Genomic DNA, 12,652 nt, shown 5'->3' with positions numbered 1-12,652 from the left:
GTCTTTTCCTATATAGGTTTTTGTGTTTAATAGAGCAAGGTCCCTTATCTCTCTCTCTCTCTCTTTTTTTTTTTTTGCAAGGTCCCTTATCAATGCCTTTCTTCAGAATAAGAATTGACTATTCTGAAGCATTTATTCTTCATGGTGAAATCTGCAATCATTTTGTCAAATTTGCCACTTCCTTTCCTCTAAAAATTCCACTGGAATTTTGATTGCTATTGTGTCCACTTTACAGATTAACTTGAAGATAATTTGCATTATTACGACATTATGTCTTTCCATCCAGCAGCATGGTACTCTCCTCCATTCATCCATTTCCTCTGTTGGTAAAATTTGAGTATTATTTACCAGTTAGTTTACTTCTGGATATTTCATATTCTTTATTACTATTAATACATTTTTTTCTATACTTTTCGAATGGTTTTTGCTGGTACATAGAAACACTATTAATTTTAGAATTACTGATTTTTTAATTTTTTGAGACAGGGTATCAATTTTTCACCCAGGCTGGAGTGCAGTGGCACGATCTCGGCTCACTGTAACCGCTGCCTCTTGGATTCAAGTGATTCTCCTGCTTTAGCCTCCCAAGTAGCTGGGATTACAGGTGCATGCCACCACACCCAGCTAATTTTTATATTTTTAGTAGAGACGGGTTTCACCTTATTGGCCAGACTGGTCTCTAATTCCTAACTTCAGATGACCCTTGCCCCTCAGCCTCCCAAAGTGCTGGAATTACAGGCGTGAGCCACCATGCCTGGCAGAATTACTGATTTTTTAATTGGTAATTAATTACCAAACTTGCTTAATGGTTCTAATATTCTTCAGTTTATCTATCCATTCATCCACTCTACAAATATTTACTGAGTATGTACAATGTGCCAAATGCTAATCTGGGTCCTGGAAATAGCAGTAAAAAATCTGTTCTCGGCCGGGCATGGTGGCTCATGTCTGTAATCCCCGCACTTTGGGAGGCTGAGGCGGGCGGATCACGAGGTCAAGAGATCGAGACCATCCTGGTCAACAAGGTGAAACCCCGTCTCTACTAAAAATACAAAAATTAGCTGGGCATGGTGGTGCGCGCCTGTAATCCCAGCTACTCGGGAGGCTGGGGCAGGAGAATTGATTGAACCCAGGAGGCGGAGGGTGCAGTGAGCCGAGATTGTGCCATTGCACTCCAGTCTGGGAAACAACAGCGAAACTTCGCCTCAAAAAAAAAAAAAAAAAAAAAAAAAACTTTTTCTAAAATCGGAATCTAAAAAATCTGTTCTCAAGGTCTTTATATCCTCCTGAGAGGAAATACTAGAGAGAGAAATATATGACAGGTGGTGATAAGTGCTAAGGAGGTGGTGGGGGCGGGGAAGCATAGAAAGGAGGATGGAAAGTGACCAGGAAAGATACTCTCTCAGATAGTGTATTCAAATAAGCCCCCTCTGATGAGCTGAAGTTTGAGGAGACACCCAAAGTGATGTTGCTTTTCTTGGGTTTTCCAGGTAGATATTTATATCACTATGCTCTTTTCCAGTCACAGCAGGATTTCCAAGCTCCTGGAGATTGCCTGTCCAGTGGCAGCAACACCAAAGACTTAGACTGTAAAGAAAGCCTCTAAAATTCCCAGTGTTCCTGGGTTTAAATAACACATCCAAAGTTCCTCCCAGTCACAACTCCAGCTGGATTTTAGAGGCACACAGAGTTGAGTGTGATCCTGGTAAATCTATCCGTGATGCCATTGAAATATCCACCCGCTTTATAAACTGCCTAAGAGAATAATTCTAAGAGATTATAATTACAAGCTATAAACCGCTTAAAAGAACAATGCCAAGAGGCTATAATGAGACCTTCTTTTAAAAAAAAAAATAGAAATAACCCCATCATACCTCATTTGCCTATTTGCATCTTTTAGAGTCAATTGTATAGAATTGTGACACCATCATGCTTTGCTCTAATATAGCCTAATTTCCCACTCCTTTTTTTTTTCTTTTTTTTTGAGGCAGCGTCTCTCTGTTGCCAAGGCTGGAATGCAGTGGCATGATCTCGGCTCACTCAACCTCCATCTGCCGGGTTCAAGCAATTCTCCTGTATCAGCCTCCAGAGTATCTAGGATTACAGGTGTGCGCCACCACACTCAGCTAATTTTTGTATTTTAGTAGAGATGGGGTTTCACCATGTTGGCCAGGCTGGTCTTGAACTCCTGACCTCAGGTGATCTGCCTGCCTCAACTCCCAAGATGCTGGGCTTACAAATATGAGCCGCCCGGCCTCCAACTCCTCAATCTGTGTTGACCCTTCCACTGAATTGTCATTAGTCAAATCTCCTAATCCTTAACACCTTTTCTAAACATTCTTTTCATTTTCTTACTCTAACCAAAACCTAACCATCTCCTAATAATATTGCTTTCCCTACAATACTCTCAAATTGTGTCTCCTTTTAAAAATCACTCAACTCACTTACCAAAGGGGCCTAGAGATGAGGTAGGTGTCCTGCTTATTGTACAATCATCTACTGTGCTCCTAGTCTCTCACCTTCATCACAGAAGAGCTTAGCATGCAGTGTCTTGTTTTCCTTTCCAATGCTACTGCTGTCATTATTCTTAACATTAACAATCCATCTATTACCTCAACTATGGATGGTGCTACATGATTTGCCTTGCCTGCTTCTTCACCTTCACATCCTGCCACTCTCCCCTGTTAAGTCAGAAACTGTGAAGTGTCTTAGATTTTATCCTTCTTGCAAGCTAATAGGTTAGCTTGTCACAGTTTCATATACATATATTGGCAGAGAACACCAGACTGTTGGGCTAGTGCCATAAAAGATTTGTTACTCAAAGCACAAAGCATTTACAACACCTTATGTAGTTTCCCCATACCTCATTTCCCATAAGCCAACAGATGTTTCCTGTGCAGTGGGTTCCATCACAGGTGACGAATCTTAAATCTGGAAGACTCCAATATTTAAGATTGAATGGTGACCTATCCATTCCTCCCACTCAGGAGAGATATTACTCATTATCTTGAAATGTAAGTGAATTTCCTCTGGGGAAGAGGAAGAAGGCCTCTCTAGGTTTATTACTCTGGAATTTAGTACATATTGGGGTTTTGGAGGTGGATATTAATATCATTATGTGCTTTCTCACCTGCAGAAGACTAGTCTGAACTTGTGGCTGGAACCTATACAGCTTGATAGCTTGCTAAAACAAAAATATCAACAGTCTTAGTAGGATTTAAATAAGATCTAGCATCTCAAAACAGAATATTCAAAATGTCCATGATACAGTCCAAAATTACAAAGCATATTAAAAAAAAACGGGAAAAATCTCAATTTATATAGGGGAAAAAAGGACAATGTTGAGATAACACAGATGATAAAATTATCTGATGAAGGCTTTAAAGCAACTATTAAAATTTGTTAGGAGACTATTCTCCACTGGTCTCTTTCATTTCTGCATGTGTTCTAGGCAAAAGCATTAACAGCTTTTTCTCTGAACTATCTTTTTGGGCTGTTTGTATAGCAAACGTCCTTGGAAGATAGAATGTCTTCCTTTGCGACCAAGGACAGATGTTTTTGCTTTCCAGGATAAAAAAAGATAATGTCTGTCTTCAGGGCAAGGCTGGGCTTTATTAAAGACTGGTGTTTCCCACAGAGTTCTTCTATAACAAAATCCACTACATATACAGGTATCACCAGGTTGTCATAGCATCACTGTGTGGGAACTGAGGCTTAGAAAACTGGGTTAAATGCTGATACTCTGCCTCCTGCTATTCGTGTGGCTAATAAACTGTCCTTTGTCTCTGACCCAGGAGTCTCATGTCTTCTGTCACTATTCATAAAATTGTGGCAGCCTAACTTGTTAACTCGCAAGTAAGGTAAAAATCTCAGGCCCTTCAAAGTTCTTGACTTTGTTATAACAATTCTCCTACAAGAAATCACAAGCATTTTTGAAACCAATAAAAAAATAGAAAGTATCAGCAAAGAAATAGAAGACATAAAGAAGACTCAAATATACCAAGGTAAACATGACAAAGTCAATGAATTTGTAAATAGAGGAATAAAAATTAAGCAATCTGAACAACAGAGAGAAAAAAGATTAGAAAAAACAATGACTAGAATTTCCAAGACCTCTTGGATATGATAAAAGGTGCTGAAAATTTTAGAATAATGTAAGAAAAGGTCCCAAATTCGGCAAAAGACAAATCTACAGATTCAAGAAGTTCAACAAACCCCAAGCAGGATGAACACATAAATTTATAGCCAAACACATCATAATCAAAATGCTGAAAAATGAAGACAAAGAAAAAAATCTTGGAAGCAGCTAGAGAAATTCAAAGTACTACCTACACAGAAACAATCTGAATCACAGCAAATCTTTCAGCAGGATCCATGCAAACCACAGAAGTGGCACAATATTTTTAAAGTGCTGAAAGAAAATAATTGTCAACATAGAATACTACATCCAGTGAAAATATCCATCAGGAATTCAGGGGAAATAATGGCATTCTCATAATGAAGACAAACTAAAAGAATTCATTTCTAGCAGAGCTGTTCTAAAAGAATTGCTAAAGAAAATTCTTCAGAGAGAAATGATACCAGAAGGAAACCTGAAACATCAGGAATGAAGGAAGAGCACCAGAAACAGTAAATATCTGTGTAAAAATAGTAGCCTATTCTCCTTTTAAGTTCTTTTTTTTTTTTTTTTTTTAAATTATACCCTAAGTTCTGGGATACATGTGCAGAAGTGCAGGTTTGTTACGTAGGTATACATGTGCCATGGTGGTTTGCTGCACCCATCAACCCTTCACCTACATTAGTTTTTCTCCTAATGCTATGCTTCCCCTACACCCCTACCCACTGACAGGCCCCGGTGGGTGATGTTCCCCTCCCTGTTTGTGTGTTCTCATTGTTCAACTCCCACTTATGAGTGAAAACATGTGGTGTTTGGTTTTCTGTTCCTGTGTTAGTTTACTGAGAATAATGGTTTCCAGCTTCATCCATGTCCCTGCAAAGGACATGAACCCATCCTTTTTTATGGCTGCACAGTATTCCATGGTGTATGTGTGCCACATTTTCTTTATCTAGTCTATCATTGATGGGCATTAAGTTTTTTAAAAATATATTAGACGTGGCAGATTAGCATCCTCAAAAAAAAAAAAAAAAGAAAATACAAAAATATATTGGACAGTTGAAAACAAAAATTGTACCATTGTCTGATGGGGTTTTCAACATATGTAGATGTAGTTTATGACAACTCTAATGTAAAGCGTAGAGGATAAGTGCACCTGTATGGTAGTAAGGTTTCTACATTCTACTTAAAATGGGGGGAAAAGACATTCTAAGCAGATTCAAAAAATCTAAATATGTGTATTTGCATCATGTGAAACTCATTTTTGCCTCAAGGTCTTTCCAGTAGCTTTTCTTTTTGTCTGAAAAAATGTTCCCCAATATGTATGCATCATTTGCTCTCTAAACTAGTTCATGTGTCTGTGTAAATGCCACCTCCTCAAGGAAGCCTTCCTTTAACCACCCTCATAAAATAACAACCTCTTTCCATCAGATTCTACCTTTATATTTGGTTTTATTTTCTTCATTCATCATTATCCAAAATTTCATATTTTTGTTAATTTATCGTCCCACTAGTATGCAAGTGATGGTCTGCCTGTTCACTTCTGTATTCCCAGGGCCTAGACCAATGCACTGGTTTTTGTTGGCTTAACCTATCAAGAACTGAGAGAGTCGCAGAGAAATTTGCTACTTGCTGTAGTGCTAACATTTTGCTGTATATAGCTTAAGTCCATTTTATTAGTTACAAACAGGATTAGAATTATTCTATTTTTCTGGTGAATTCAATCTTTTATCAGTAGGTAATGATATTTTTATTCTGATAATCTTTTTTGGCTTAAAATCTATCTTTTTTCTGGTATTATTATATGTATGTGAATTCTTTGTATTAGGATCTGCCTGGTATATGTTTTTCTATCTCTTATTTTCTACTGTTTTGTGTCTGGATGTTTTAAAATTCCTGTATATGTCATACAGCTAGATTTTTATATTTATTTCAGTCTGACAAACTTTGTCTTTTAATTGGTAAATTTCATACATTTATGTTTATTGTGATTCTTGATATAGTTGGATTTGTTTATACATCTTACTTTTTTGTTTATATATGCCTTGTGTTTTCTGAGCAACTATTTTTATAGCCCCAATGTTTTTGCATTTTAAAAAAAGTGATTTTATGGTTAGATTTTTAAAATTTCATTTTTCCTCCATTGAACTGGAATGCATATCTCTATATTTATTCCTTTTCTTACAACTGTCCCTGCACTTTATGTGTCTAACTTAATAAAATGTAAAAGCAAACATATCTTAACCTTCCTTCCAAACAAAACAATGATCTTAGAATAATTTTAATTACATTGACCTACCCCAAATACCTATCTGCTATTGTTATTTTGAAGGCATTAGTTCAAAACTTCACAAATCAGACCTTATTTTTCTAGACTGATAATGTTTGTTTGGATTGAGAAGATTGTTCACCATTTTATTCACTCACCATTTTATTTTGTACTTCAGACCATTCTTCTATAATTTCCTTTTTTAAAGCTCTGACTTAACAAAGCACTTATATTCCAGGTTTGGTTCTAAGCGCTTTATTTTACATTAGTTTGTTTAATCCTCATAACAATTCCACAAAGTAAATGCAATTATTGTCAAAATTTTACAAGTGAGAAAAAAAAAAAAAAAACAACTGAAGCACAGAGGTGTTAACTCACTTGTCCAGTGTTCCACAGCTAGCAAATAGTAGAACAGGGATTCACACCTATGGAATCTCCAAAGTGCATATTCTTAACCCCTACGAAATGCTGCTTCTCAACTACAGTCACACGTCACTTAATGATAGGATACATTCTGAGAAAGGTGAAAGGTGTCCTTAAGTGATTTCATCATTGTGCAAAACCATAGAGTGTACCTACACAAACCTAGATGGCATAACCTACTACATACCTAGATTATATGGCATGGCCTATTGCTCCTAGGCTACCAACTTGTACAACATATTGTACTGAATAGGCAACTGTAATATAAGAGTATTTGTGTATTTAAACATACCTAAACATAGAAAAGGTACAGTAAAAATACAATATTACAGGTTGAGTATCCCTAATCTTAAATGCTTAGGACAAGAATATTTTGGTTTTGAATTTTTTTATTTCGGAATAATTGCATGATACTTAGTGTTGAGCATCCCTAACCTGAAAATCCAAAGTCCAAAATGTTCCAAGGAGCATTTCCTCTGAGCATTATGTTGGCACTGAAGAAGTTTCAAATTTTGGAGTATTTTGGATTTCAGATTTTTGGATTAGCAACACTCAGCCAATAATCTTATGGGACCACCATTGTATACGTGGTCTGTTATTGACCAAAATTTTGTCATGCACGGCATGACTGTATGTCATTTAGGAGTTTCATGCATGTTTCTGAGCTAAACTCTCAATTATCATTTATCTTTAAATGTCTCTTTTTCACTCTTCTTCTTTAGAGGTAGTTTGGCCAAGTACAAAATTCTAGCTGACCATTACCTTCTTTTGGTACTTGAAAGATATTATTCCATTAACTCCTGGCTTCCATTGATGCTGAGAAATCCACTGTCATTTTCACTGCTATTCTTTTGCAAGTGATCTGCCCTTTTTAGTTGCTTGTAAGATCTTACCAGTTCTGTAGTTTCCTTATACAATATGTCATTACACATTTCTATTTATGTATCCTCCTTTCATTATGTTGTGATTCCTAGATCTGTAGATTCATTTTTTTTCATCATTTCTGCAAAAATCACAGCACTATTTATCTAAATGATACCTCTCATTAGAACACTTCTTACTAGTGGGAGGTAGAGGGCAGGGACTGACTAGCAAAAGGCATAAGGGAACTTTCTGAAGTGCTGTATGTTATATTTTTTGATAGTTTGTGTAACACAGGTGTATGCACTTGTAAAAATTTACCAAATATTGCACTTAAGATTTGTGCCTTTTATTGTATGTAAATTTTAAATAGAAAAATGCTATAAAACAATATTTAATACTAATGATGAACATACTGTTTACTGGTGATGTCTACAACTTACTCTGAAATGCATTAAAAAACAGAATGGATTGATGGATGGATAAGTGGATATCTATATGATACAGTAAATGTAACAAAATGTTCTAGAATTAATTGGTAAACATAAAACTTCATTCTATAATTCTTTCAACTTTTTTGTATGTTTGAAAAATTTCACAAAATATTGGGGGGCGGGGAATACTGCCTTTTCTTTTTTTCTTCTTTTCTATCTTTCTGAGATTTCAGTTAGTCATATGTGTGACTTTTTTTTACTTCCTGTAAAATAAAATATTGATTTGAAATATGTGTGACTTTCTTATCCAAGCTTCCATCTCTTAATATTGTTTTCATATTTGTACTTCCTTGTCTCTCTTTAGTATACTCTGGGTAATTTTAAGAGGTATATTCTCATTTATTTTATTTTTTTAAGAGACAAGGTCTCACTCTGTCACCCAAGCTGGAGTACAGTGGCATAATCATAGTGCACTGAAGCCTCAAACTCCTGGGGCCAAGTGATGCTCTGCCTTAGCTTCCTGAGTAGCTAAAACTACAGGCATGCACTACCATGCCTAGCTAATTTTTATTTTTTTTGGTAAAGACAGGGTCTCACCATATTGTCCATGTTGTCCTTGAACTCCTGGCCTCAAGTGATTGTCTCACCTCGGCCTCCCAAAGTGCTGGAATTACAGGCATGAGCCCCTGCACTGGCTTCATTTATTAATTCTCTCTTCATTTGTACCAAATTGCTCTTTAACCTTTCCACTGAGTTTTGTTATTCTAACAATTGTATTTTGTATTTCTAGAGCATCTCCCCTTCTCCCACCTACCTTCCAACCTGACTGTTTATTCCTGGTAATCTCTAGCTCTTCTTTATAACATACTTTACCTTTTAAAACATTTGGAACACAGAAATTATATACTTCATATCTGTCAATTCCACTATCTATGGTCCTTAGAGTTACGTATCTATTAAAGGTTATTTCTGCAGACACTCATAGCAGTTTGGCTTGTTGGTCTATTTTTCCCTGTGTGTTGCAGCTTGAATAGCTTCTATTGCTATGTCTTCAAGGTCACCAATCTTTTCTTCTGCAGTAAATTTGCTTTAAACTCCTACAGTTATTTAATTTTTTTTCAGATATTGCATTACATAGGTCTAAAAGTTGCATTTCATTGTTTTTCATATCTTTAATTTTTCTCATGTTCATACTTTCTTGTAAATTCTTGATTATATTAGTAATAGCTTTAATTTTTTTTTTTTTTTTTTTGCTAATTTCATGATCTCTGTCATTTCTTTTTTTTTTTTTTTTTTTTTTTTTTTTTTTTTTTGAGACGGAGTTTCGCTCTTGTTATCCAGGCTGGAGCGCAATGGCGCGATCTCGGCTCACCGCAATCTCCGCCTCCTGGGTTCAGGCAATTCTCCTGCCTCAGCCTCCTGAGTAGCTGGGATTACAGGCACGCGCCACCGTGCCCAGCTCATTTTTTGTATTAGTAGAGACGGGGTTTCACCATGTTGACCAGGATGGTCTCGATCTCTTGACCTCGTGATCCACCCGCCTCGGCCTCCCAAAGTGCTGGGATTACAGGCTTGAGCCACCGCGCCCGGCCTGTCATTTCTGATTCTGTTTCTATTGACTGATATTTCTTCTGGTATGCATCACATTTTGTTGAATCTTGATGTGTCTAGTAATTTTTTATTGTATAATGGTAATTGTTACATTGCTTAGTATCTTGGTGTTGTGAGGTTGTTTCCTTCTTCTTTAACACAGTGTTGAATCCTGTTTTGGCAGGTAGGTTTTTTTTTTTTTTTTAAACAGAAGTAATCACTGGTGACACGCCAGAAGCCACAAATGGTGGCATTCTGCCTCACATATGTCTTGACCAGCCCGTGCACCTTCTCAGCTCTCCAGTAGGTCAGGTGAGTCAGCAGGTCTGCGATGTAGGTCCCCATTGTGTCAGGCCCCTGCCGCCAATGAGCTTGTCACAGCAGGCTGCCTGAGTAGATGGAGGTGTCGCAGATCATCACCACTCCTGCATAGTGCTCCAAGACTGGTTGCTTCAAGTGCACATAAAGGCAGGCAGGAAATGCAGCACATTCCCCACCAGGCTCATCAGCTGCAGGCAGTAGCACAAGGCCATCACCATCTGGAATGCATCCACTGATATTGCTGCCTTCTTGCAAACCACATTCTTCCCAATACCCTGATGGACTGTGTATTAGTCCATTCTCACCCTGCTATTAAAAAAATACCTGAGCCTGGATAATTTATTATTTTTTTGAGATGGAAACTTGCTCTGTTTACTAGGCTGGAGTGCAGTGGTGTGATCTCAGCTCACTGCAACCTCTGCCTCCCAAGTTCAAGTGATTTTCCTGCTTCAGCCTCTTGAGTAGCTGGGACTACAGGCAAGTGATACCATGCCAGCTAATTTTTGTATTTTTAGTAAAGACAGGGTCTCACCATATTGGTCAAGTTGGTCTTGAACTCCTGACCTCATGATCTGCCCACCTTGGCCTCCCAAAGTGCTGGGATTACAGGCATGAGCCACTGTGCCTGGCTGAGACTGGGTAATTTATAAAAGAAAGAAGTTTAATTGACTCAGTTCCACATGGCTAGGGAGGCCTCAAGAAACTTACAATCATGGCCAGAAAGTGATGGGGAAGCTAGGACCTTCTTTACATGGTGGCATGAGAGAGAAGTGCAAGCAGGGGAAATGCCAGACACTTATAAATCCATCAAATCTCATGAAATTCACTATCATGAGAAAAGCATGGGAGAAACTGCCCCCATGATCCAATTGCCTCCCACTGGGTCCCTCCCTTGACACATGTGGATTATGGGAATTACAATTCAAGGAGAGATGTGGGTGGGGACAGAGACCCAAACCATATCAGACAGAGATGGATTTTGTTCACACAGGCTCAGGAGGGAAACTCATCTGGCCAGCTTGCAGCAAAAACAATTGTAGACACAGACGATAAATCTAGAGCCTTGACAGGTATCTGCTGGGTGAGTGGAGGGGGGAATGCTGATGCACACCAGATCCACATCTTGATGCAGCAAGATGTCATCAGTCTGGCTGATACAGAAGATGATGTTTATCTCCTCAGCAAGCTGCTTTGCTTCCTCAGTCTTCCTCCAAAGGGCATCACTAGTGAACCCTTCTTCCCTTGGCAGCGGGAGCAGAGCCCAGGCAGAGATGCCAGTCCCAAACAGGCACACTCCTGGAGACATCTTCATCCCAGCCTCTCTCTTCACCAACTCATCTCCTCACAAGAACCTCTAGCATGGCTATGACATTCCCAGAGTTCTGGTCAAACATAGTTCTTGGAACACTGGCATCACCCACCCTGCAGATGGGTCCAGATGGGTCTCTGTGGCCACACATCTGCCTTCAGGGAGGCTGGTGGGGATGTCAGAGCCTGGAATCCAGTGTGCTACCACCGAGAATATGTATCCTGGTTTCTAAAGAATGGGAAGCTCTGGAAAGGGTGCCACCTATTTTTGTATGTTGATTTGTATCCTGCAACTTTATGTAAATTGTTTATCAGTTCTAATAGTTTCCTTGTGGAGTCTTTAGGTTTTCCCAAATACAAAATCATATCAGAAAACAACAATAATTTGGCTTCTTCCTTTCAAATTTGGATGCCCTTTCTTTCTCTTGTGTGATTGCTCTATCTAGGATGTACAGTACTGTGTTAAATAACAGTGGTGACAGTGGACATTCATGTTGTGTTCCAGATCTTAGAAGAAAGGCTTTCAGTTTTTCCTCATTCAATATGACATTAGCTATGGGTCTGTCATATATGGCATTTATTGTTGAGGTATGTTCCCTCTATACCCAGGTTTTTTATCATGAAGGGAAGTTGAATTTTATAAAACACTTTTTTGGTATCAATTAAAATGACCATATGGTTTTTGTTTTTCATTCTGTTGATATGATGTTATCACATATATCACATAATTGATTTGCATTTGTTGAAACACCCTTGCATTCCAAGGATGACTCCCACTTGATCATGATGAATATTTTTTAAAATGTGTTGTTGAATATGGTTTGCTAGTATTTTATTGAAGACTTTTGCATCAATGTTCATCACGGATATTGGCCTGTAGTTTTCTTTTTTGGATTCATCTTTGATTTTGCTATCAGGGTAATACTGGCCTCACAGAATGAGTTTGGAAGTATTCCCTCCTCCTCTATTTTTTGGAACAGTTTGAGCAGGACTGGTAATAGTTCTTTAAACGTTTGGTAAAATTTTGCAGTGAAGACATCAGGTCCCAGGCTTTTTTTTTTTTTTGAGGTGGAGTCTCACTCTGTCACCCAGGCTGGAGTGCAGTGGCATGATCTTTGCTCACTGTAACCTCTGCCTCCTGGGTTCAAGCAATTCTCCTGCCTCAGCCTCCTGAGTAGCTGGGATTACAGGTGCCTGCCACCACACCTAGCTAATTTTTTGTATTTTTAGTAGAGACGGGGTTTCACCACGTTGGTCAGGCTGGTCTTGAACTCCTGACCTTAGGTGATCCACCTGCCACCACCTCCCCAAGTACTGGGATTACAGACGTGA

At 38.3% G+C, this 12,652-nt stretch overlaps 2 long non-coding RNA genes across 2 annotated transcripts in view; both read right to left on the bottom strand.

The window, feature by feature from the left end:
* Window positions 1-12,652, bottom strand: part of LOC135277788 (uncharacterized) — a 40,538-nt gene that overhangs the window by 3,338 nt on the left and 24,548 nt on the right. The gene's annotated exons all lie outside the window — the stretch shown is intronic.
* Window positions 9,330-12,522, bottom strand: LOC135277787 (uncharacterized). Its single transcript, XR_010345374.1, has 2 exons — window positions 9,693-12,522; window positions 9,330-9,369 (listed from the first exon to the last, which is right to left on the bottom strand). It is a non-coding gene; the product is annotated as an uncharacterized LOC135277787 (long non-coding RNA).

The sequence above is a fragment of the Aotus nancymaae genome, unplaced genomic scaffold, assembly GCF_030222135.1.
Source record: "Aotus nancymaae isolate 86718 unplaced genomic scaffold, 86718_ANA_hifiasm-v0.15.2.pri h1tg000033l, whole genome shotgun sequence".
NCBI classification, from domain to species: Eukaryota; Metazoa; Chordata; class Mammalia; order Primates; family Aotidae; genus Aotus; species Aotus nancymaae.
This window is presented reverse-complemented; position numbering and strand designations above follow the sequence as displayed.